The 23,868-nt window shown below is 44.6% G+C and overlaps 1 pseudogene; it reads left to right on the forward strand.

The window, feature by feature from the left end:
- Positions 1–2,771: 2,771 nt before the first annotated feature.
- LOC147707920 (small ribosomal subunit protein uS5 pseudogene) lies at positions 2,772–3,619 on the forward strand (annotated as a pseudogene).
- Positions 3,620–23,868: the final 20,249 nt, after the last annotated feature.

A 23,868-nucleotide genomic window follows, 5' to 3' on the forward strand; every position in this document is an offset into this window, starting at 1 on the left:
TGTCTCATGTTTCCTAATTTGCTGTGCTTATAGTAACGGATGAAGGAATTGCCTTCTCGGGGAGTGTAGAGTGTGCAAACTAAAATTAAGTGTTCAGTGCTTTGATATGTAAAACCATCACAGGGACAAGGAGGGAGTAAGGAAATCATGCGCCTTGGTTAGGAAATGCTTCCAGAAAATGTATTGTTTTAAGACATAACCTGGTCAGCAAAAATCTTTGCCGCTCATTTAGGCCTAACTGTAAAGAAAGTGCAGGCTGTGCTTGGGGTTGGCATTATAACTCTATCCGTTCAGGAGGATTTTCCCCAGGACAATGTATCTGAGAATAATGATGAAAAAGTGTCAACCTGAATGAAAATTGTTTGATATATATGATGCGGTAAATTTCATTTCAGAACAAAATGTAAAGAATTGGGAATTTATGATAAAATTCAAAGATGAAAGTGTATGATTCATTTGTGAAATTTGGTAACAAGTTGATACTTTATTACAAGCTGTGCACCCGTTAAACTGTTGGTTTTCCATCAGATAGTTCTAATCAATTTATATATCCCCAGACACCAGCAACAAAAGAAACAACAGAAAAACATTTGCTTTTAAACACATCGAGCAATTCCTTAGTTGGCTTATGCCCTATTCTTTTGGAAAATCTAAAGACAGGTTCTCTCGACCTTTGAAATGTTATTGCTCCAACACTCCTTAAAAACTTCCAGGTGAAATCCATATCAAAAGGGACACCCAAATTTGAAAAATAACAACATTTTTCTTAATTTCTTCCCCCCTAACATGAATTTCCTCATCTTAGCTTTTTTTGGACCACGCTTCATAAAAAATTGATTTAATGCGATTGGTTTTGAGCCCTAGATCAATCGAGAACAGCATCATCCCCATATAGGAGGACTAGTGTTTGGTGTAAGTTGGCCCTTGGAATGTCCTTCCCCCATTACACAAATACTCACCCAAACCCTTAATATTTAGTAAAAAGAGGAATGTGGCCAACACACACCCCAGTATCCAAGAGTTGAGGGGAATTCCTTTTTTATGTCACTGTTCCTATTATAACGGACTCTTACTGATGTTTGATCATGAAGCCTAGTGTGCAGTGTGATAATAGGTCCTTCAATTAACACCTTTGCCATTAAGGTGCCCATCATTTTGAAATGTCCACTGTGTCAAAGCGACATGTTAAATCCATAAAGCCTAGATGGATACAGCCTTTTTGCAACTTTGTATATTTTTGGGTTATTACGGAAAGACTAAGGGTCTGTTCTACTGTTTCTAGCCATGGTCAAAACCCAAATTGGAAATCCGACAATGCGTGAGTCTCTGATCTCCAAAGTTCCAATTTGACCAAAATAACCCTGCCCAGTATTTTTACAGTGCTGTCAAGAAGGGAGATGGGATGATAGCAGTGTGGTTGGCTCTTATCCTCCTTTTTGAAAATTGGCACTATAATGACTTCCTGCCAGGTCTTAACTTGGGGTCTTACTAATCCACTTCTTATGGCATTAGTTAATAATGGGGCCCAAAATTGCGGAAGATGTATATAGAGATACATTCGAACTTTATCGTCCCTGGAGCTTTCTCTGAGGGACTGCTCTTTGTGTCTAAAATAATGTCTTCCAATTTGAAAACATTATTGAGCTAGATATTTTTCATAACAGTCTGCCGGCATGTAAATATCAGGTGAACATGCAACAATCAAAAATGAAAAATGGGACACAGATTTTTCTATTCAAAATAGAATGTGTGGTTATTTATTTTTTACACAATATTGAAAAGTTGCGCAAAGTTTATTAAACAGCAGTATCAAAGTTGTCCTTAGCAATAAATTAATTCAGAGAATAGCACATACTGAATCCATTTTTGTATGAGTACAGCACAAAGGACATTATCTCCAATTGATAATGATTTTTGCTATTTACAGCTAAAGGCAGAAAGTCATAATTCGTCATTCTATATTTAAACATGAACATGAATTATATTGTGGATGGCTTGGAGATATATTGACTCACGCTCCAGCTATAGTGCCATCATCAGGAAGCTGTCACATCAATATCTTTCCAAGAAGCATCTTCAAACGCAGAACAATTGCTGCTGGCGGCCAGTTCTAATCAGGAGCACCAACCCTTGATTGCATTCATCAAATTGTGTCCATATCATTCGGAGTGCTATGCCTTAATCAGACCTCTAACTAACATACATGAGACAATCAGATCCTGCCATCTAGCTTTTATGCTCTACTTTGCCCTGGGTCACTACGTGATATCGCATTACCCCCTGACAGCAACGTACTCTTAGTTGTATCATTGGCGCCACCACACGCCACCACACACTGGTAATGCCCCTGAAGTATGAAGATGAACGCGATATTCATCTTCATACTTAGGGGCATTACCAGCATTTGTGCTTTTTTTTTGCATCGTCAAACCAGTGATCTAGTCTAAGTTCTTTATTCAAAGACAGCCCTTCAGAAGCATTCAGCCCCACATTTAGCCTTTGACTTTGTGGAAAGATATTGATGTGACAGCTTCCTATGCCTGGTTACCGCCTTGCTTATATGCATGCATATATACACTGTTTTAACATCATTGGAGAACTATATCTACTGTTTACTCTTTTGGTGCTTGTAATCACTTTTAAAACCTACTAATCATGCTTGGTTTAAACAATGTGGTTATCATTAGACTTTTGCAAAGTGTATATCTTGGAATTTCTAAATGGGGTTCTTGTAATTTTGGTCTTGTTTTAAAGAGTAAAATGGCGGACAAATGGCGGACAACGCCGGTGAAAACAGGGGAGGCTTCCGAGGCGGCTTTGGCGGCAGGGGCCGCCGCCGTAGAAGTGGACGGGGTCGTGGACGAGGCAGCGGGGCCCGCGGGAAGGCAGATGAGAAAGAGTGGGTGCCGGTGACTAAACTAGGTCGGCTGGTCAAGGACATGAAGATCGAGTCTCTGGAGGAGATCTATCTTTTCTCTCTTCCAATCAAGGAGTCCGAGATCATTGACTTCTTCCTGGCCTCTTCTCTGAAGGATGAAGTTCTGAAGATCATGCCTGTCCAGAAGCAGACCAGAGCCAGGCAGCGTACCAGGTTCAAGGCTTTTGTTGCCATCGGAGACTACAATGACCATGTTGGGCTGGGCGTGAAGTGCTCCAAGGAGGTTGCTACTGCTATTCGTGGGGCAATCATTCTTGCCAAGTTGTCCATTGTACCTGTGCGGCGAGGTTACTGGGGTAATAAGATTGGCAAACCCCATACAGTGCCTTGTAAGGTGATTGGGCGCTGTGGTTCTGTTATTGTGCGTCTGATTCCTGCACCCCGCGGTACTGGCATTGTGTCTGCGCCGGTCCCCAAGAAGCTGCTGATGATGGCTGGTATCGATGACTGTTACACCTCAGCTAGGGGCTGCACAGCCACGCTCGGCAACTTTGCAAAGGCCACATTTGATGCTATCTCAAAGACCTACAGCTATTTGACCCCAGATCTCTGGAAGGAGACAGTCTTTACCAAGTCTCCATACCAGGAATACACCGATCACTTGGCCAAGACCCACACCAGAGTGTCTGTGCAGAACTCCCAAGCAGCAGCTGTTCCTGGCGCAACCCCCACATAGCATGTTCTGCTACAAAATAAAGTAGTTGGAACTGTTAAAAAAAAAAAAAAAAAGAGTAAAGGTAATACTATGTTCTAACTCTATGTGTTGTCTTTTTGTGGTGTTTTCACTGTATTACTATGTGTTGTGTAGCACAAATACTTTACACATTGCCTCTTTAATTTAGCCTGACTGCTCTGTTCCATGCTTAAAGAAGTTGAGCACAGGTAAACATTTAGGGGTCGATTAGGATCGCGGACGGACTTGCGTCCGTCCGCGACCCCAGAGCAGGAGGGAACCTCCGCATGGCATGCGGAGTTCCCTCCTGTGCAATTAGGATGTGACCGCAAGGGTTGCGGTCACATCCTCTATTTTTAACATTGCCGCGGGTGCAGCTTCAAGCTGCACCCGCGGCAATGTTAAAAATGCACGCATTGCATTTGCATGCAGAAAGAGGCAGGCACCGCGCGGTGCCTGCCGCTTTCTGCATGCAACTGCAGGGGGGTACCATAGGTACCCCCCATGTGCACCCCCCACCCCTCCTTCACCTAGGGGGCCCGCAACGGGCCCCCGCAGTGAAGTTCCGTATGCTTTTCCGCGGCGGAAAACCCGCCGCGGAAAAGCATACTTTACTGGCCATCCTAATATGGTGGACGGTGTCTTCCAGACACCGTCACCATATTAGAGCTTTTCCGCCGCGGTTGTAATCCGACCGTGGCGGAAAAGCTGCGGACGGAAACCAGGACCCACCAGCCATCCTAATCTGGCGGTGGGTCTTTGGTCAGTCCACTGCGGATTTTCCGCATCCTAGGGGCCGGCGGTGGCTTCCGCCGGCCCCGAGGATGCGGAAAATCCGCAATCATAATGACCCCCTTAGTGTGTACTTCACTTACCCTCACTAGTGTGGTGGTTCCTACCTGTCCTGGGTGTCTACCTCAGCTAACCAGGAAGCCCATTTCCCCTCAGAGGGAAATACTGAATAATGAATAATAATACAGAGTTTTTTCAGCCATCAATTTTTATATGAATCCTAATGCATTCCAAAAACATTGAACCATGTCTTCATAAAATACACAATGATAACAATAAGCTGTATATACAAAGCCAGCATGATGAACTCACATTGATGTCTAAACATCCTCATGTTATGTAGTGAAGATACAGAGCCACTCCAAAATACAGAGTGCGTGATTCTTTTATTTCAATCAACTGCAGCCTACCAAAATAACTCATCGGCGGGGAATGCTGAGAAGGGGAAATGAGCAACACTGTATCTAGCTCAGTTTAGGGGATCAAAGCACAATACAACCATGGAATATTGTCCTTCTCTTCAAGATAACCATTTGTATTACTGTGTAGTTTAATAATAAATTAATATTACTACTCTCACTTTTAGTCTATAACTATAGGGAGCCATCTTCCTCCTTATATCCCAGTGGGTAATTAGCTTCAATGTCTAGGGTGAGTGTTGCTTCATTGTGCTCTGTGCTGAGTGTTTTTAATGGCATATTTCTCATGAGTGCTATGTGTTGGCACTGTTTGCAGTGTACTACAGAATGCTGTGTCTCAAAAACATTGCAAGGCTCTAAAATGTCTATTTCGTTTAGCCGAATTACCGATTCGCTTATGAAGCACACAAGTATTTTGTATGTTGGACACAAGTGAATAAGATGAATGCATTTTGACCCCTCAAGTTTGTGAATAGCATATGATTAAGTAGGGATTCATATCCTGAAGAATGTCATGGACCTACACTGCATATCATGTTGGCTGAAACATGCTGACGATGAACGGATGTAGGAGATACTAAGGCTCTGATATATCCACCTTAACCTATTTAATATTGTCTGAGGTGCCAATTTTAACATACCGTTTCTTCCCCACATCCAATCTTAAGCATATCCTCATTAGAGGTTGAGCCAAACCTGGATGAACATCACCAGAGTGTGACCCGATAATGACAAACTAGGCACAAGCACTCCTTGAGCAGAAACAATAAGAACATAACAAGCACACTACAGAGCGCTGTCCCACATACATTAAAAGCTACTAGTTTAGCAGCTGATCAGACCTAGTTAGAAGTGATGGTTACAATATACTCTGGGGCAACAGGGAGTTTTATTGGCACAGCTGATTGTCAATCTTAAAGTGTACTTACTAATATTAAGTCCAAGCCCAAGGCATTAAGCGCTGTGAAGGAGATGATGCTGGCCTGAGATTGTAAAACACGGCAAACCAGGCAAGTTCAAATTAAATGTGGTGAAGAACATAAATATCATCAGATACAGTTCAATTAAATCAACAACCCTCACCTGAAGGTTACACTGGAAATGTCTTGCCTAACATTACATAACCCCTTCATAGACTGGGTATCATGTGCAATCAACTTTGCGTACCCATTTTGTGAAAGTGGGTGGATAGTACAAAACTTTTAAGAGTAGCTCACACAATGGTCACTGCTGCTGAAAAAGGAAAAGCCTTACCCTGTGACTACTGCAACTTTCAAAATGTCTTTAGAAAAGGAAGAGACCTTACCACTGCACCTTAATTAAAACTTCCAAATAGATCTAACATTTAGCACAGTCTTTTAGACCAATAATTGAATATGATTTTTTTAATGTGCTCTGTCTTGCTAACACTTTAGATTTTTTGTAGGATACAGACGGTCAAAATAATGGATCATATTCCACGTGAATGTGTCGGCCGACAGAGTATACAGCTGTCGGATACTTCAGTATTACAAATAACAATACCTGAATTACCACAAACTACTCTTATGTTATTTAAGTGTTATGTGTGTGATAATAATGTAAGGTGCATAATGGGAGGTCAATTGGGTATGGATATATATATTCTAAATTAGGATTTTGTCTTAAGTTAGGATATTGTCTTAAGTTTGTCTTAAGTTTAACTTAACTTTGTCTTAAGTTTAACTTGAAACAAAATCCTAATTTATGACAAAATCCTAATTTAAGACAAAATCCTAATTTAGGACAAAATCCTAATTTAAGACAAAAACCAACTTTAGGACAAAATCCTGACTTAAGACAAAAGCCTAACTTAGGACAAAATTCTAATTTAAGACAAAATCCTAATATAAAACAAAATCCTAATTTAAGACAAAATCCTAATTTAAGACTACTAAATGCACTCTGTGAATACAAAAAGTAGTACATTTAAGGCTTTGTCGTAAGTTAGTTCTGTGAATCGGCCCCGTAGTGCTTATTTTCGACCAAGGCATGAAGTAAATGCTGAAACATGCTTTTACAGATTATGAAGGAGATGCAGCTTTATTGGTAAGTGCTGCCAATATCATTCAAGAAGACATCTTAGTATCTGATGGATTTGACTTTAATGCCACCTTCCAACCAAACTGTCAAAATAAGTCAGTACCAATGAAATTGAAAATGCTTGTTTCAATATTGTTGAATTGGTCTGGCATCAAAAGCCATGACTTGCAAGAATTCCAGGAAACTCTTACTATCTCCCAAATAATCATGTTCAACTGCTAGAAGAGAACAACATCTGTGGTACAATCTTGCCATTCTTTGTCATTTGAACCACCACTTCAGTTGAAGAGAGAGCTAAATGAGCACACCCTGACATGGTCAGGAAAATTGATAATTTACCTTTACTGCTTGGAAATTAGCATCAGCTACCACTAGTTTCTTCAGGTGGAGAATCAGCTAGCAACTGCAGTTTCTCAGAAAGCACGGAGAGAATGAGTTGTGTGCCTAACAAAGCTCTGAATGGGGCTATTCGTAGTTTGCGCAATAGACAATCTTGATTACAACCCTTCTAGCTCCACTGCCATGGGTTCTTTCTATGGCACAGGAATTAGCATCTTTCAGACACCCAGGGCGGCCCATAGATGCCATCACTTTTTCTACAGAGGCTGAGAGAAAGAACTTATCTTTGCATGGCAGATTCACTACTGTACCAGCAGTATCTCTGAAGGAATCTACAGCTGAGGTGCCAAAAATCAACATGACAAAGTTAGTTATGAGAGATATGGTGGAAGCAATGAAGCAGAAGAAACTATGGATTGCATCACCTCTCCAACTGATTATGAAGGAGAAGTTAGAAAAGGGAGAAATTCTGGCATTACCATGCTTCCCATCAGACAGAACCATCTTTCAGTGAAGACCCTGATATTTCACAGCTCCTGCCTCTCTTCCATGAGAAGGCAGCTTCAGTGGCCATGATCAAGCATGGCATGGATTTTGCTTGTCAGTCCACAGAGTTCCTCAATCCCATACAGATCCCAGTAGTTGTAATGCATGCTCCTCTGTAGGCGTAGTCAAACTGCCTACATTGGAAATGGCCCAAGACAAACCGAGAGTGTCAAGTTTATGGTGATGTTCGGTGACATCCACATAGAGTTAGCTGCATGGAAAACCATTGGTGAGCACCTGGAAGGCTTTGGGTGGACAAACGCTCTGACACAAGTAGGAGTTGACGTGTCAGGAACAGGTGATTCTTTTCTCAGTTGCTCACGTATAAACAGGACGAGACATGCACACCAGGTATGTGCTGTTGTTCTGAAGAAATTTCAGAGTGATGTTTTTCTTACAAAATAGTCCCAAGACACTGAGGAATCAGAAGAAGCATAAAGACAGGAAATGGTCAGAAAGAGCCCAAAAGTTCAGTAATGGGATACCACCTTCAGGCTTGAACTCCATGGCCTCCTTCATGTCAGACGTCATTGAGAAGCTGACTTTGTTTTGTATGTAGAGTCACTGAAAACCCAGGTCCCATGGTTCTTTGCCATAGACCATCCGAATTATGCCAGCTGGATCCACATAAGCAACATGGAGAACCGGCCACCGTTCATCTTGGAAGAATTTGTGAAACGTGGCCATTGGATTGTTCGTAAGAGAGCAAACAAGTTCTCAGCCATGCCTATTGATCAAACTCATGAACAAAACAATGAGCTGGTCAAGGGTTCTGGTGGGGCAGTTGGACTCACTGAAAGTCTATCTGTCTGCATTCAGAAAATGGAGCTAGCAGGTCTTCAATAAGCATGGTTGCTCACAATGGGCCAGATGTATGACCCGTTTTTGCATGCGCAAATGGGTTTGCGAACCCGTTTGCGCATGCAAAAACATATTGGGCCATGTACATAGCCTATTTAGCGAGTCGCATTTTTTTGCGACTCGCTAAATAAGTTTTGCGTCTCGCTATTTGGAAGGGGCATTCCCTTCCAAATAGTGAGTCTCAAAACAATGTACTATGGTTTTGCGACCGCAATTGCAGTCGCAAAACACTTGCAATTACCACCTACTTCAAGTAGGTGGTAATGCATTTGCAAAGGGGAAGGGGTCCCGAGGGGACACCTTTCCCTTTGCAAATGCATGCAAAATTATTTTTTAAGGGCAGGCAGTGGTCCCAAGGACCACTGCCTGCCCTTAAAAAATGAAATGAAAACATTCCATTTCTTTTAATGCATCCTGCTTTCATTTAAGGAAAATGGCTGCATTTATAAAAAAAAAAGCTGCTTTATTTAAAAGCAGTCCTAGACATGGTGGTCTGCTGTGCCCAGCAGGCCACCATCCCTGGGAGGGCTGGCATTCACAATGGGCTCGCAAATTGCGAGAGGGTAATTAATATTAATGAGCCTCGCAATTTGTGACCCCATTGGGAATTGCAAAACAGTGTTGTACATTTCATTTAGCGTCTCGCAATTTGCGACTTGCAATATGTCGCAAATTGCGAGGTGCTAAATGAAAGGGTCGTACATCTGGCCCAAAGTTTGAAAACTATTGAAGCCTGGAAAAGGCAAAGCATCGTCACTATGAAGAAAGCCTCGCAATACAGGAGAGCTTCAAGCAACAGGTGCTGAGCCTTACAGAGACTATCAGGGGATTACAAACCCAGTTGTGCCGCTTAGCCATCAGGGGTCTCCTCCTGATATTGTCCGCACTTTTAGCAATTCACGTTTAGGCTGAATGGCACCATTGTCTTATTCAATAGCTGCACACCACTGGCCACATCAATTCATTATCACAACAGCCATGAAGCATTGCAGCGTACACTTTTAAAGGGTTCTTGTATGTATTGTAACATTTTAATGGCATCCATCGAATGGTCTTATCAGCTTTTTTTGTATATTTGTACATCAGCACTCCGTAGCACTTTTAACATGTGTATTAATGCTTTTACGACAGTACCATAATGATTTTTATCTTGACAGAATAAAACTGTGCAATGGTTTTAGTAACTGGCATAACACAATAAACTTAAACTTAAACTATCCGGGAAATGGGCAATCCTTTTCTAAATGTAACTGAAAATCTGCTGACTTTTGAGTATTGTATTATGATCTCCTCAACCAGTCTGTAGTAAATACAGTGCAAACGATCGAAGAGGTTGGCAAACAACAGTGCAAGGACTACTGTAAGTCAGATCTCATTGACTGTTAAGGGTCTATTCATGACTCAATTAAGAAGAACTTCCTCCAACTATTCAAATCCCTTGCTCTGAAAATCAGCGGCAAACAAGCATATAAGATTGCAAGTCTAAAGATAAATATAAACTTTTCGTGAGACTACATCGTCACACAACACCAGGAGCGTGATATGAATATTTTCTTCAGCTATAAAAACCACCCATTTGCACCTTCCCTGTCAGTTGTAGGAAAGCTTCTTTTGGAAATAAGTCTGACCTAATTACATGCTTGGTAAGACATCAAGAAATCTGCTTGAATTCGATGACATTGATGATGCAACTGCGTTGTTGGCCAATTTGGAAGAACTGGATGAAGAGAAGCCATCAACAGAGGTGAGTGTTCAGGACCTTGCTCCTGAGCTAGTGAGACACACATCCTTTGATGTGAAGGTGTTTGATGGGGCTGCTGTTGTGTACCTCCTCTCACCAAATGCTGGTGTCAAAACTTTTGAAGTCTATGCCAATTATGTTTGATAGCTTGATAGCTCTAGAGGGGTGTACATTATCTGGAATAGGTATGTCAAAGCCAGCATAAAATACTCCGTCAGAGAGAAAACAGGAAAAGGAAAGCAAAGAAAGGTTTCAAGTCAAATAAGATTCCAGGACAGTGTTAAAACTTCTTGTGTGATGCAGACAACAAACAAGAGTTGTTCACATTCCTCACCGAGAAAATTGAGAGAAATTAATTTCCCTCTGGCAACATATGGAGACAGCATTCTGGTCAGAGGTAGTGTTGCAAGGATCCTGCTCATACACAGAACTGTGCACAGAGACCCAGGACATCAGTGAATTGTGGTGTACCAAAAACTCACCTCAGTACCTAGAAAAACCCCAAAGAGCTAGCATCAGTGTCACATTAGCTCTTCGTCCTATAGCAAAGTAACCAATGATTCGACAACCTAGAACATGCAACTTAGGACAAACTCAGGAATGGTGGGAAGTGAGAACACTCTTTTGTTATACTCTCATACCATTCCACAACAGGAGTAAATAAGAGACACGGGTAAGGTTAAAATATTTATTTTAACAACGTGCTCTCAGGTGCAGTACCTTAGCCAACATAAGCAGACATATGATCAGAAATAATATGGTCAGCATTGTTACAATTCCATAAAATACAAAGGGAGAAATCATATACCAATGAATGGTGAAAACTGGTCTTACAGCGCCTAGTTATAACACTCTCCCTATATAGGAACTATGTTTATAAACTAAATTAGGTCTCCTAGGCTTGTTTGGGGGACCCCATTACCTCTCCGCTCTCCGCTCAGTAAGAGTAAATCACATCAGGATCAGCCAAAGCTCTCTGTATCTCTGGAAACGGAAAATCTTCCAAGTGTCTGAATCATGGCAACTGTGCAATAATAAGGGCGCCAGAATCTCGGTTGGCTCACAGCTGCCAATTGTTGTGTCTAAAAAGCGTTACTTCATCATGTCAAACAACAGCTACCATGTTATGATAACCTTGACGGCTTCAGCACTCACAGTGCAGACTAGGGGCACGATGTAAGTCTAGAGATGTCGAAAACAAACATTTCTCATGTGTAGACCTTCACGAAACATAACTTACAAAAAGAGCTATATGCAGTGTCGTGTGCAAATGCGGTAAAAGGTTAAAATGCGTTTAAACTACTAATAAGCCATGCTAACATAACATTTAACAACAAGGGGTGGTGATGGACAGAGTTTCTGAATTAAGCAGAATACTCTCACCCAGTCAAGAGATCAGGGCTAGATCCAACACCGTTTTTTAGCTCACTGCACCATCCCAGCTCAGAACCTGGCTAAATGCAAATTAGTCTGTTCCTGTCCCAGTGCATGATGGGAACAGGGCAAACCAAACTACCAAGCCAATTCTTACACTGGGAAGGAAACAAGCTTCCGGGGACCGGTTTCTGGCATTTCAGCCGTCGTCGGCCCGGCTTGCTTGAATCCTGATGGTGCAATGAGCAAGGGACTCACATCTGAGTATACCCTTCCACGCTTAGGGTGGACAAAATATTTAACAACAAGGGGTGGTGATGGACAGAGTTTCTGAATTAAGCAGAATACTCTCACCCAGTCAAGAGTTCAGGGCTAGATCCAACACCGTTTTTTAGCTCACTGCACCATCCCAGCTCAGAACCTGGCTATATGCAAATTAGTCTGTTCCTGTCCCAGTGCATGATGGGAACAGGGCAAACCAAACTACCAAGCCAAGTCTTACACTGGGAAGGAAACAAGCTTCCGGGGACCGGTTTCTGGCATTTCAGCCGTCGTCGGCCCGGCTTGCTTGAATCCTGATGGAGCAATGAGCAAGGGACTCACATCTGAGTATACCCTTCCACACTTAGGGTGGACAAAATATTTAACAACAAGGGGTGGTGATGGACAGAGTTTCTGAATTAAGCAGAATACTCTCACCCAGTCAAGAGATCAGGGCTACATCCAACACCGTTTTTTAGCTCACTGCACCATCCCAGCTCAGAACCTGGCTATATGCAAATTAGTCTGTTCCTGTCCCAGTGCATGATGGGAACAGGGCAAACCAAACTACCAAGCCAATTCTTACACTGGGAAGGAAACAAGCTTCCGGGGACCGGTTTCTGGTATTTCAGCCGTCGTCGGCCCGGCTTGCTTGAATCCTGATGGTGCAATGAGCAAGGGACTCACATCTGAGTATACCCTTCCACGCTTAGGGTGGACAAAATATTTAACAACAAGGTGTGGTGATGGACAGAGTTTCTGAATTAAGCAGAATACTCTCACCCAGTCAAGAGATCAGGGCTAGATCCAACACCGTTTTTTAGCTCACTGCACCATCCCAGCTCAGAACCTGGCTATATGCAAATTAGTCTGTTCCTGTCCCAGTGCATGATGGGAACAGGGCAAACCAAACTACCAAGCCAATTCTTACACTGGGAAGGAAACAAGCTTCCGGGGACCGGTTTCTGGCATTTCAGCCGTCGTCGGCCCGGCTTGCTTGAATCCTGATGGTGCAATGAGCAAGGGACTCACATCTGAGTATACCCTTCCGCGCTTAGGGTGGACAAAATATTTAACAAAAAGGGGTGGTGATGGACAGAGTTTCTGAATTAAGCAAAATACTCTCACCCAGTCAAGAGATCAGGGCTAGATCCAACACTGTTTTTTTTTAGCTCACTGCACCATCCCAGCTCAGAACCTGGCTATATGCAAATTAGTCTGTTCCTGTCCCAGTGCATGATGGGAACAGGGCAAACCAAACTACCAAGCCAATTCTTACACTGGGAAGGAAACAAGCTTCCGGGGACCGGTTTCTGGCATTTCAGCCGTCGTCGGCCCGGCTTGCTTGAATCCTGATGGTGCAATGAGCAAGGGACTCACATCTGAGTATACCCTTCCACGCTTAGGGTGGACAAAATATTTAACAACAAGGGGTGGTGATGGACAGAGTTTCTGAATTAAGCAGAATACTCTCACCCAGTCAAGAGATCAGGGCTAGATCCAACACCGTTTTTTAGCTCACTGCACCATCCCAGCTCAGAACCTGGCTATATGCAAATTAGTCTGTTCCTGTCCCAGTGCATGATGGGAACAGGGCAAACCAAACTACCAAGCCAATTCTTACACTGGGAAGGAAACAAGCTTCCGGGGACCGGTTTCTGGCATTTCAGCCGTCGTCGGCCCGGCTTGCTTGAATCCTGATGGTGCAATGAGCAAGGGACTCACATCTGAGTATACCCTTCCACGCTTAGGGTGGACAAAATATTTAACAACAAGGGGTGGTGATGGACAGAGTTTCTGAATTAAACAGAATACTCTCACCCAGTCAAGAGATCAGGGCTAGATCCAACACCGTTTTTTAGCTCACTGCACCATCCCAGCTCAGAACCTGGCTATATGCAAATTAGTCTGTTCCTGTCTCAGTGCATGATGGGAACAGGGCAAACCAAACTACCAAGCCAATTCTTACACTGGGAAGGAAACAAGCTTCCGGGGACCGGTTTCTGGTATTTCAGCCGTCGTCGGCCCGGCTTGCTTGAATCCTGATGGTGCAATGAGCAAGGGACTCACATCTGAGTATACCCTTCCACACTTAGGGTGGACAAAATATTTAACAACAAGGTGTGGTGATGGACAGAGTTTCTGAATTAAGCAGAATACTCTCACCCAGTCAAGAGATCAGGGCTAGATCCAACACCGTTTTTTAGCTCACTGCACCATCCCAGCTCAGAACCTGGCTATATGCAAATTAGTCTGTTCCTGTCCCAGTGCATGATGGGAACAGGGCAAACCAAACTACCAAGCCAATTCTTACACTGGGAAGGAAACAAGCTTCCGGGGACCGGTTTCTGGCATTTCAGCCATCGTCGGCCCGGCTTGCTTGAATCCTGATGGTGCAATGAGCAAGGGACTCACATCTGAGTATACCCTTCCACACTTAGGGTGGACAAAATATTTAACAACAAGGGGTGGTGATGGACAGAGTTTCTGAATTAAACAGAATACTCTCACCCAGTCAAGAGATCAGGGCTAGATCCAACACCGTTTTTTAGCTCACTGCACCATCCCAGCTCAGAACCTGGCTATATGCAAATTAGTCTGTTCCTGTCTCAGTGCATGATGGGAACAGGGCAAACCAAACTACCAAGCCAATTCTTACACTGGGAAGGAAACAAGCTTCCGGGGACCGGTTTCTGGTATTTCAGCCGTCGTCGGCCCGGCTTGCTTGAATCCTGATGGTGCAATGAGCAAGGGACTCACATCTGAGTATACCCTTCCACGCTTAGGGTGGACAAAATATTTAACAACAAGGTGTGGTGATGGACAGAGTTTCTGAATTAAGCAGAATACTCTCACCCAGTCAAGAGATCAGGGCTAGATCCAACACCGTTTTTTAGCTCACTGCACCATCCCAGCTCAGAACCTGGCTATATGCAAATTAGTCTGTTCCTGTCCCAGTGCATGATGGGAACAGGGCAAACCAAACTACCAAGCCAATTCTTACACTGGGAAGGAAACAAGCTTCCGGGGACCGGTTTCTGGCATTTCAGCCGTCGTCGGCCCGGCTTGCTTGAATCCTGATGGTGCAATGAGCAAGGGACTCACATCTGAGTATACCCTTCCGCGCTTAGGGTGGACAAAATATTTAACAAAAAGGGGTGGTGATGGACAGAGTTTCTGAATTAAGCAGAATACTCTCACCCAGTCAAGAGATCAGGGCTAGATCCAACACCGTTTTTTTTAGCTCACTGCACCATCCCAGCTCAGAACCTGGCTATATGCAAATTAGTCTGTTCCTGTCCCAGTGCATGATGGGAACAGGGCAAACCAAACTACCAAGCCAATTCTTACACTGGGAAGGAAACAAGCTTCCGGGACCGGTTTCTGGCATTTCAGCCGTCGTCGGCCCGGCTTGCTTGAATCCTGATGGTGCAATGAGCAAGGGACTCACATCTGAGTATACCCTTCCACGCTTAGGGTGGACAAACTATTTAACAACAAGGGGTGGTGATGGACAGAGTTTCTGAATTAAGCAGAATACTCTCACCCAGTCAAGAGATCAGGGCTAGATCCAACACCGTTTTTTAGCTCCTTTTCTGAATCGTTTTTGGCCACTATAGGTGTGGCAGGGTATACTCAGACATGAGTCCCTTGCTCACTGCACCATCAGGATTCAAGCAAGCCGGGCCGACGACGGCTGAAATGCCAGAAACCGGTCCCCGGAAGCTTGTCTCCTTTCTGGTGAAGAATTGGCTTGGTAGTTTGGTCTGCCCTGTTCCCATGATGCACTGGGCCAGGGACAGACTAATTTGCATATAGCCAGGTTCTGAGCTGGGATGGTGCAGTGAGCTAGATAACGGTGATGGATCAAGCCCTGATCTTTGGACTGGGTAAGAGTGGTCTGCCTAATTCAGACACTCTGTTCATCACCACCCCCTTTTCTGAATCGTTTTTGGCCACTATAGGTGTGGCAGGGTATACTCAGACATGAGTCCCTTGCTCACTGCACCATCAGGATTCAAGCAAGCCGGGACGACGACGGCTGAAATGCCAGAAACCGGTCCCCGGAAGCTTGTCTCCTTTCTGGTGAAGAATTGGCTTGGTAGTTTGGTCTGCCCTGTTCCCATGATGCACTGGGCCAGGGACAGACTAATTTGCATATAGCCAGGTTCTGAGCTGGGATGGTGCAGTGAGCTAAATAACGGTGATGGATCAAGCCCTGATCTTTGGACTGGGTAAGAGTGGTCTGCTTAATTCAGACACTCTGTTCATCACCACCCCCTTTTCTGAATCGTTTTTGGCCACTATAGGTGTGGCAGGGTATACTCAGACATGAGTCCCTTGCTCACTGCACCATCAGGATTCAAGCAAGCCGGGCCGACGACGGCTGAAATGCCAGAAACCGGTCCCCGGAAGCTTGTCTCCTTTCTGGTGAAGAATTGGCTTGGTAGTTTGGTCTGCCCTGTTCCCATGATGCACTGGGCCAGGGACAGACTATTTTGCATATAGCCAGGTTCTGAGCTGGGATGGTGCAGTGAGCTAAATAACGGTGATGGATCAAGCCCTGATCTTTGGACTGGGTAAGAGTGGTCTGCTTAATTCAGACACTCTGTTCATCACCACCCCCTTTTCTGAATCGTTTTTGGCCACTATAGGTGTGGCAGGGTATACTCAGACATGAGTCCCTTGCTCACTGCACCATCAGGATTCAAGCAAGCCGGGCCGAGGACGGCTGAAATGCCAGAAACCGGTCCCCGGAAGCTTGTCTCCTTTCTGGTGAAGAATTGGCTTGGTAGTTTGGTCTGCCCTGTTCCCATGATGCACTGGGCCAAGGACAGACTAATTTGCATATAGCCAGGTTCTGAGCTGGGATGGTGCAGTGAGCTAAATAACGGTGATGGATCAAGCCCTGATCTTTGGACTGTGTAAGAGTGGTCTGCCTAATTCAGACACTCTGTTCATCACCACCCCCTTTTCTGAATGTTAACATAACATGCATGCACAGCAGGCCTTAGGCCACACTACAGTAGCACCTATCTATGCCAGTCTTTTATCATGAAGAGGCAGTTACAAGTCTGGTCGTATATTTACAACATGCCCTGCAAAAAGGCTCTGTGTCTTGTTTCGTCCACACTGTGCATACCAATGTTGCAGTGATTCTGACTGGAAAGATTCACAGGCTACAAAACTTGTGTCCCAAGGTCAATATCTAGGTATCATATGGTACAGGGAGGAACTTTTCCTACATCTACATTAATGGCATTGTTCAGAACTTGGGAAAGGAGAATTCCCCAGCATTGTCGGTGTTTCACAGCTTCACTTGTTGTGACGCTTTCTTGGCAATCCTTGGAAACAGGAAGAAATCAGGATGGATGGCCTGGAAATCTTATCCGAAAGTTACAGCAGCCTTTGTCAGCATTGCCAAGAATCAATTCATTCATAGCAGTGAACCTTCAGAGTGACAGCTTTTGAATTCTTGAACGCTCTACCAGAATATTGTACCAAAGAACAAACCAACAGCTGTCAGTGAATGAAGCCAGCACAAAAATGTTTTGTCACCAAAACATGACAGTGGAAGCCATCCTACCAACACAGTCTGCTCTTCTTGTTTACTAAGCAGGGATCTAGTCCATTTGTGATGTACCGCAGCAGGAGCTATTCACCCCGGAGAGATGGGGTTGAAAAATGGACAGAGACAGTCAGTACTGGACCCCATTGTGGACAGTACCACAAGGGGCATCTAAGGTATGTGAGGGGTACTTACCAAGAGTGGCTGCAAAGCCGAAGTTGGTTGCACAGGCAAGTGTGCTTGCAATAAGGTGCTGTGGACCGGCACAGAAATTTGCAAGTGCAATTGCTTCAGAAACTGAGCTCACAAAATGATTTTTAGGAATGTTTATTAAACACAGAACATATGAGCAGATTTCAAAGTGCTGTTTTTACTGTAGATTTTTTTTAAGTTCTTTTAACACAGTAGTAATTTGCAAACGAGTTCTGTGTATAAGACGTCTTGTTTTTTTTCCTTCATGTCCTCTTCTTAAGTCAATAACAGAAGTATTAATGCTTACACTGTTACTCAGTGCCTGTTCCACAGCCCAATTTTCTGAAAAATGTAATCTGACAAGATCCATGAGCACTGATCACTTGGATCGTACAAACAACTATTAGCATATAACATCACAAAGGTGGGTAGTAGTGTTCTCTAAATAGAGAAATGTCCGCACATTCGTTGACCTCACTGTATTAAATAGTACAATTTAAACTTGGAATTCATGTATTACGTAATCATAGTTAGAAGATGGGTGCTCAATTAGCCCTAACAACACCCACTACCCCACTGTGTTAATTGCACACAAAGTGTGCATATGAAAAAAGACACACAAAAAAGGGCTTGGACAGCACACCTACAGTCACTATTTAGTCAGCAAATATTCATCACATCAGTGGGCATAGATTTCACCCATTCAACACCAATAGGAATATCAACAGTAACAGTAAGAATGGTCGAAATATAAGGATCCAAGGCATGTAGAAGTCTTGATAATCTTTATTCCAAAATCATTTCATTAAAACTTCCCAGCACGACTTGCCGACACGTGTTTCGTCTCTCAAAAAGACTTTTTCAAGGCAATAATAGATGTCCACTATCCTGAAGTCTGACACAAAGGCGTGGAAGCTGATCACAAATGTGGAGTAGCATTCATGGATAGCCATCATGTAGGCAGAATTTTCAACTGTAGTCAATAATGAGCCATTGAATGTTACTCAAAGACGAAACAGATAATATTCCAAACAATCTTGTTACAGATTCAGGGGTGACGTCACCATTAACACAAAATTGGAACACTAATTGGATCGGTGATTCGGTACCCATCTAAACAGATAGTACTTCTGTAATCTTATCTTGACTGGTGAAATAACCCAACATTTTTTTTTAAAATGAGTAAATAATTAGATACTCCATCTGGTCCAAATAAAGCCCTTCTGTTAAACTGGCGAGTCAACCAAGGTCACTACTGATATACTGTATATTCAAGTTGTCCTCTCCTACGCAGTGTATAATGTAATTTCAAACTAACAGTTCATGTTAACAAAACGTTTTAAAATCAGACGTATTATGATCGCGGGGGCACCACCGTTAGGTCGGGACTTATCATGGTTTTGACCATCCATTCTGATTGCTGTTAGTTTGACATTACATTTGCTAATATCTAATTTTTTCCATCAGTGCAATTTTAAAATATTCGGTCGCCTGACTAGTAATTGCTTCTCACTTGACATAATAGGAATTGCTTCCTTTTGACGAATTGCCAAGTAGGAACTGAGAAGCAATTTGTAGAGCAAACGGCTATCTCCCTATATCACTATTTCCGAAACTGCCAACCTGGGAGTGCATTTAAACATACTGGGGCAGATTTACAAGCCCATTGTGACATCTTGTCGACACCATTGTGTCACTTCTGTGATGCAGCGGCGTCCTAAACAATGCGCCACCATGCGACAGATGTACAACATTATGCATCTAGTGAGATGCGTCACGTTATAAAGCCCTGCACTACATAATACCTGCGTCAGGTATAATGTATACAGGGTGGGCGTTCCGTTGCAAGGAAGCTCTGTAAAAGTGACACAGTGAAATCTACAAGATTTCACTGAGTCACATATATGTCCCCGCAGCGTCAAAATCTTACGCCTGCTTGTAGCAGGCGTAAGCGTAAGGAGTGGCGCAGCACCATGGGGATGGGCCGCCCGTGAGCAGTGCTAGAGTTGCGTTGTGCTGGTGACACAACTCCAGCACTGCGTCACCTATATACTAACAGATGCGTCATGCATCTGTCTCTCCTTGCTCCACGGTGTGCCGCATTGTAAATGCGGCGCATCCATGGTGGCGCAAGGGGTTCCTAACGTCACGCAAAATAACGGGTGCATCCCTGCTGATCTTCAACAAAGTCCACCTCACGTAGAGTTAGTGTATATCCTGGTGTTCATGGAATACACAATGCGTGTTAAAATACCCCTCACACACCAAAAGGGCCCTTGGTGTCATGCTTCATCATTGTGGTCTTCCCGCCCCGCTGCGGGACGGGGCAGTGCTACGACAAGCGATTACGCTGGAGCACCTTTTTATTGTGGGTGCTATGTGAGTGAATAGGAGTGAGTGCAAGTAGGGTCAGGAGTGATAATAACTAAAGTGATGTTAAAAAATACCTGGCCTAGTGGTAGAAAAAACTTTTTAATAGACACTGGCTGGTATTGTTAAAAAAGTGATGCGGAGAGATAAAGCAAGTTAATGGGCTTACTCTCCTGTGCGGGTCAACATGTTTTGGGGCGCCATGCCCCTTCGTCAGGACCGGGGTCAGATCCCCTTGTCACTCACTAATGTTTTACCACAGAAAAATTAAGGTGTATGTACAAAGAAAAGTGATAATGTTCTCTTTATCAATGTGTATAAATATAAATTATAGATATACGTATCCCTAGCTTATCAGAAGTTTTGATGTAGTAAGCCTGAAAAAATAAGAGCACATGGTTATTAATGCGCGGATCCCATTGCGCTAGACTACTAATAACCTGTAAGGGAAGAAGAAGAAAAACCAACACACATATAGACTATGGTACTTGGTAGCCTAGATGAATTGGAAAGTACTCTGTTGTCGGACAGTGAAGTGCTGAATAACAAACAGTAAAAACACACATTCATTAGAACACAAAAAGTTAGCTTGAAAAAGCATGTATTCTGTCATAGATACATACTTAGGAAGGTTGGAGTCAGTGTCCCATGAGCCAAGACTGGGCGAAGTGTATTTTGAGGGTCCAACTGCAAAAGGGGATAAAAATGGGAACGAAGGAAAGGAATGATTTATTGTTCTAGGTTGTTTTATTACAGGCTAAATGTTTTTTTTGGCTGCATCAGGTTGCAAGATGAGCTCTCAGCTGTTGCAATCGGCTATGCCGTACTTACTCAACCCCCAACACATCGGTGCTTCCTCCTTCGTCCGTGGCTTCCGTGTTTATGAGGAGCTGGGATAATACAGTGGGGATAATTGAATAATGGAGGGTTAATTGATTAACGACTCGGACTCGGGACAGGTGTGTCCTTCAACAAGGCCGACACGGTCATCGCACCCTACCTGCGGGACATCATCAACACCTCCTTCAACACCGCTACCTTCCCGGAGAGCTGGAAGCACGCCGAACTCAGCGCTCTACTTAAGAAACCATCAGCCGACCCCACCGACCTCAAGAACTACCGCCCCATCTCGCTGCTCCCGTTTCCTGCAAAAGTCACCGAGAAGGCCGTCAACAAGCAGCTGGCCGCCTTCCTCGAGACGAACGGATCCCTCGACCTCTCGCAGTCTGGCTTCCTGGCCAACCACAGCACCGAGACCGCCTTGATCGCAGCCACCGATGACATCCGAACCCTGCTCGACAACGGAGAAACAGCGGCCCTCATCCTCCTAGACCTGTCCGCGGCCTTCGACACTGTCTGCCACAGTACCCTAGTACAGCACCTCAGCAACGTCGGAATCCAGGAGAAGGCACTGGAGTGGATCATCTCCTTCCTCGCCGGAAGGACACAGAGAGTCCGCCTCCCCCCGTTCAGATCAGAAGCCACCAAAGTCATCTGCCGCATTCCTCAAGGCTCCTCGCTCAGCCCTACCCTCTTCAACGTCTACATGAGCCCCCTCGCAGCCATCGCACGCCAGCACAACCTCAACATCATCTCCTATGCCGACGACACCCAGCTGATCCTCTCCCTCACCAACGACCCTGCCACCGCCAGAGCCAACCTACACGAAGGGATGAAAGAGGTAGCCGAATGGATGAAGAACAGCCGCCTGAAACTGAACTCGGACAAGATGGAAGTCCTCATTCTGGGATCTTCACCCTCCGCCTGGGACGACTCCTGGTGGCCCCCCGCCCTAGGCAGCGCACCCAAACCGACAGACCACGCACGCAACCTGGGCGTCATCCTGGACTCCTCCCTTTCCATGACCAGACAAGTCAACGCCGTCTCCTCGACGTGCTTCAACATCCTGCGCATGCTACGAAAGATCTTCCGGTGGATCCCCACCGAGACCAGGAAGACGGTCGCCCAGGCCCTCGTCACCAGCCGCCTGGACTACGGCAACTCCCTCTACGCCGGAACCACCGCCAAACTCCAGAAGAGGCTCCAGCGGATCCAGAACGCCTCAGCACGACTCATCCTGGACATCCCCTGTCGCAACCACATCTCTGGACACCTGAGGGACCTGCACTGGCTCCCGGTCAACAAGAGAATCACCTTCCGTCTCCTCACCCACGCACACAAAGCCCTACACAACCAAGGCCCAGGATACCTCAACAGCCGCCTCAACTTCTACGCTCCCAAACACCAGCTTCGATTGACCGGCCATGCCCTCGCCGCCGTCCCCCGCATCCGAAGAGCCACCACAGGGGGAAGGTCCTTCTCCTACCTCGCCGCCAAGACTTGGAACTCCCTCCCGACCCACCTCCGCCTGACCCAGGACCACCTCGCCTTCAGGAAGCAGCTCAAGACCTGGCTGTTCGAGCAGTAGCGGACCCCCCTCCCCTAGCGCCTTGAGACCCTCCGGGTGAGTAGTGCGCTATATAAATGCCTTGATTGATTGAGAAAGAGTCAAAATCATGGTTACTGCGGCGGCCATTGTTGGATATATAGTATTTGTAGTATTTCTTCAAAGCTGTATTTCTTAAATGCCTCTGTTCGCATGGAAGTCAGCCGCGGAAAAACCGCTGACTTGATAGTTTGTTAAGACATGCTTTTAGAGCGGAGAAAGAAACTATTGTCTGTAATGAACCGGGGTTCCGATTGGAGTGCGCATGCGCGGTGAAGTGCTGCTGCTACACATGTCCTGAAAAGAGTGCGCATGCGGGGTAAAGAGTTGTTTTTACGCGCATGCGCATACCATGTCACTGATTCCACAAGGTTTCCGAGATTAGCAAAAAGACGAGCAATAAGGATCTGGGCCATTATTGAAGGTATAGAGAGTGTGACAGACATTTATACACAATGGCAGAAAGGCACTTGGATCATTTAGATTTTAAGTTGGGACCAGGGTAATTCGTCATTAAGGCCTGTCTTATGAGTACCTAAACGGTACACCCAACGTTGCTCCTTGGATAAGAGGTCCTTGTCGTTCCTGAAAGACTCTATGACTGTCCATTTTAAATCATGGATACTGTGTCCCATTGTCATATAATGTGTCGCCATTCTAGTCGTGTTTTTTTTGCAACGCACGTTGCTGCGGTGCTCCCCCATACGGATTTTCACTGGCCTGGTGGTCATGCCCACGTATTCTTTTTTGCAGGGGCAAGTAATCAGATAGACCACGTTGCGGCTATTACAGTTAGTGAAAGAACGTTGCTCCCAAGTAGATAGATTTGAGAAGGTGATGCTGCGCTTTTATGCGTGTATTGACAGGACGCACATGAGCCACATGGATGATGCCCACTAACAGCTGTTAGTTTTGGAGGGTCATCATTGCTGAAGTTCTTTGGTCTCGTGTGGACCAACAGATCCTTTAGATTTTTACCCCTTCTGTGAGAAAACATGGGTTTTGGAAAGTCTAGTTGGCCACAGTTGAGCATTTTCTAATGTTTGTTCACAATCTTTGTGATACGGTTCGAGTGGTATTGTACGTAGTAACGCAGATGGGGCGTAGATCAGGTTCTTTTATCACTGTTGGTTCTAATAAGGCCTCTCTGTTGTTATTACTAGCTCTTTTTAGGCCTTTGTTGACAAGCTAACTTTTTGTGTTCTAATGAATGTGTGTTTTTACTGTTTGTTATTCAGTACTTCACTGTCCGACAACAGAGTACTTTCCAATTCATCTAGGATACC

The sequence above is a fragment of the Lissotriton vulgaris genome, chromosome 6, assembly GCF_964263255.1.
Source record: "Lissotriton vulgaris chromosome 6, aLisVul1.2, whole genome shotgun sequence".
Lineage (NCBI taxonomy): Eukaryota > Metazoa > Chordata > Amphibia > Caudata > Salamandridae > Lissotriton > Lissotriton vulgaris.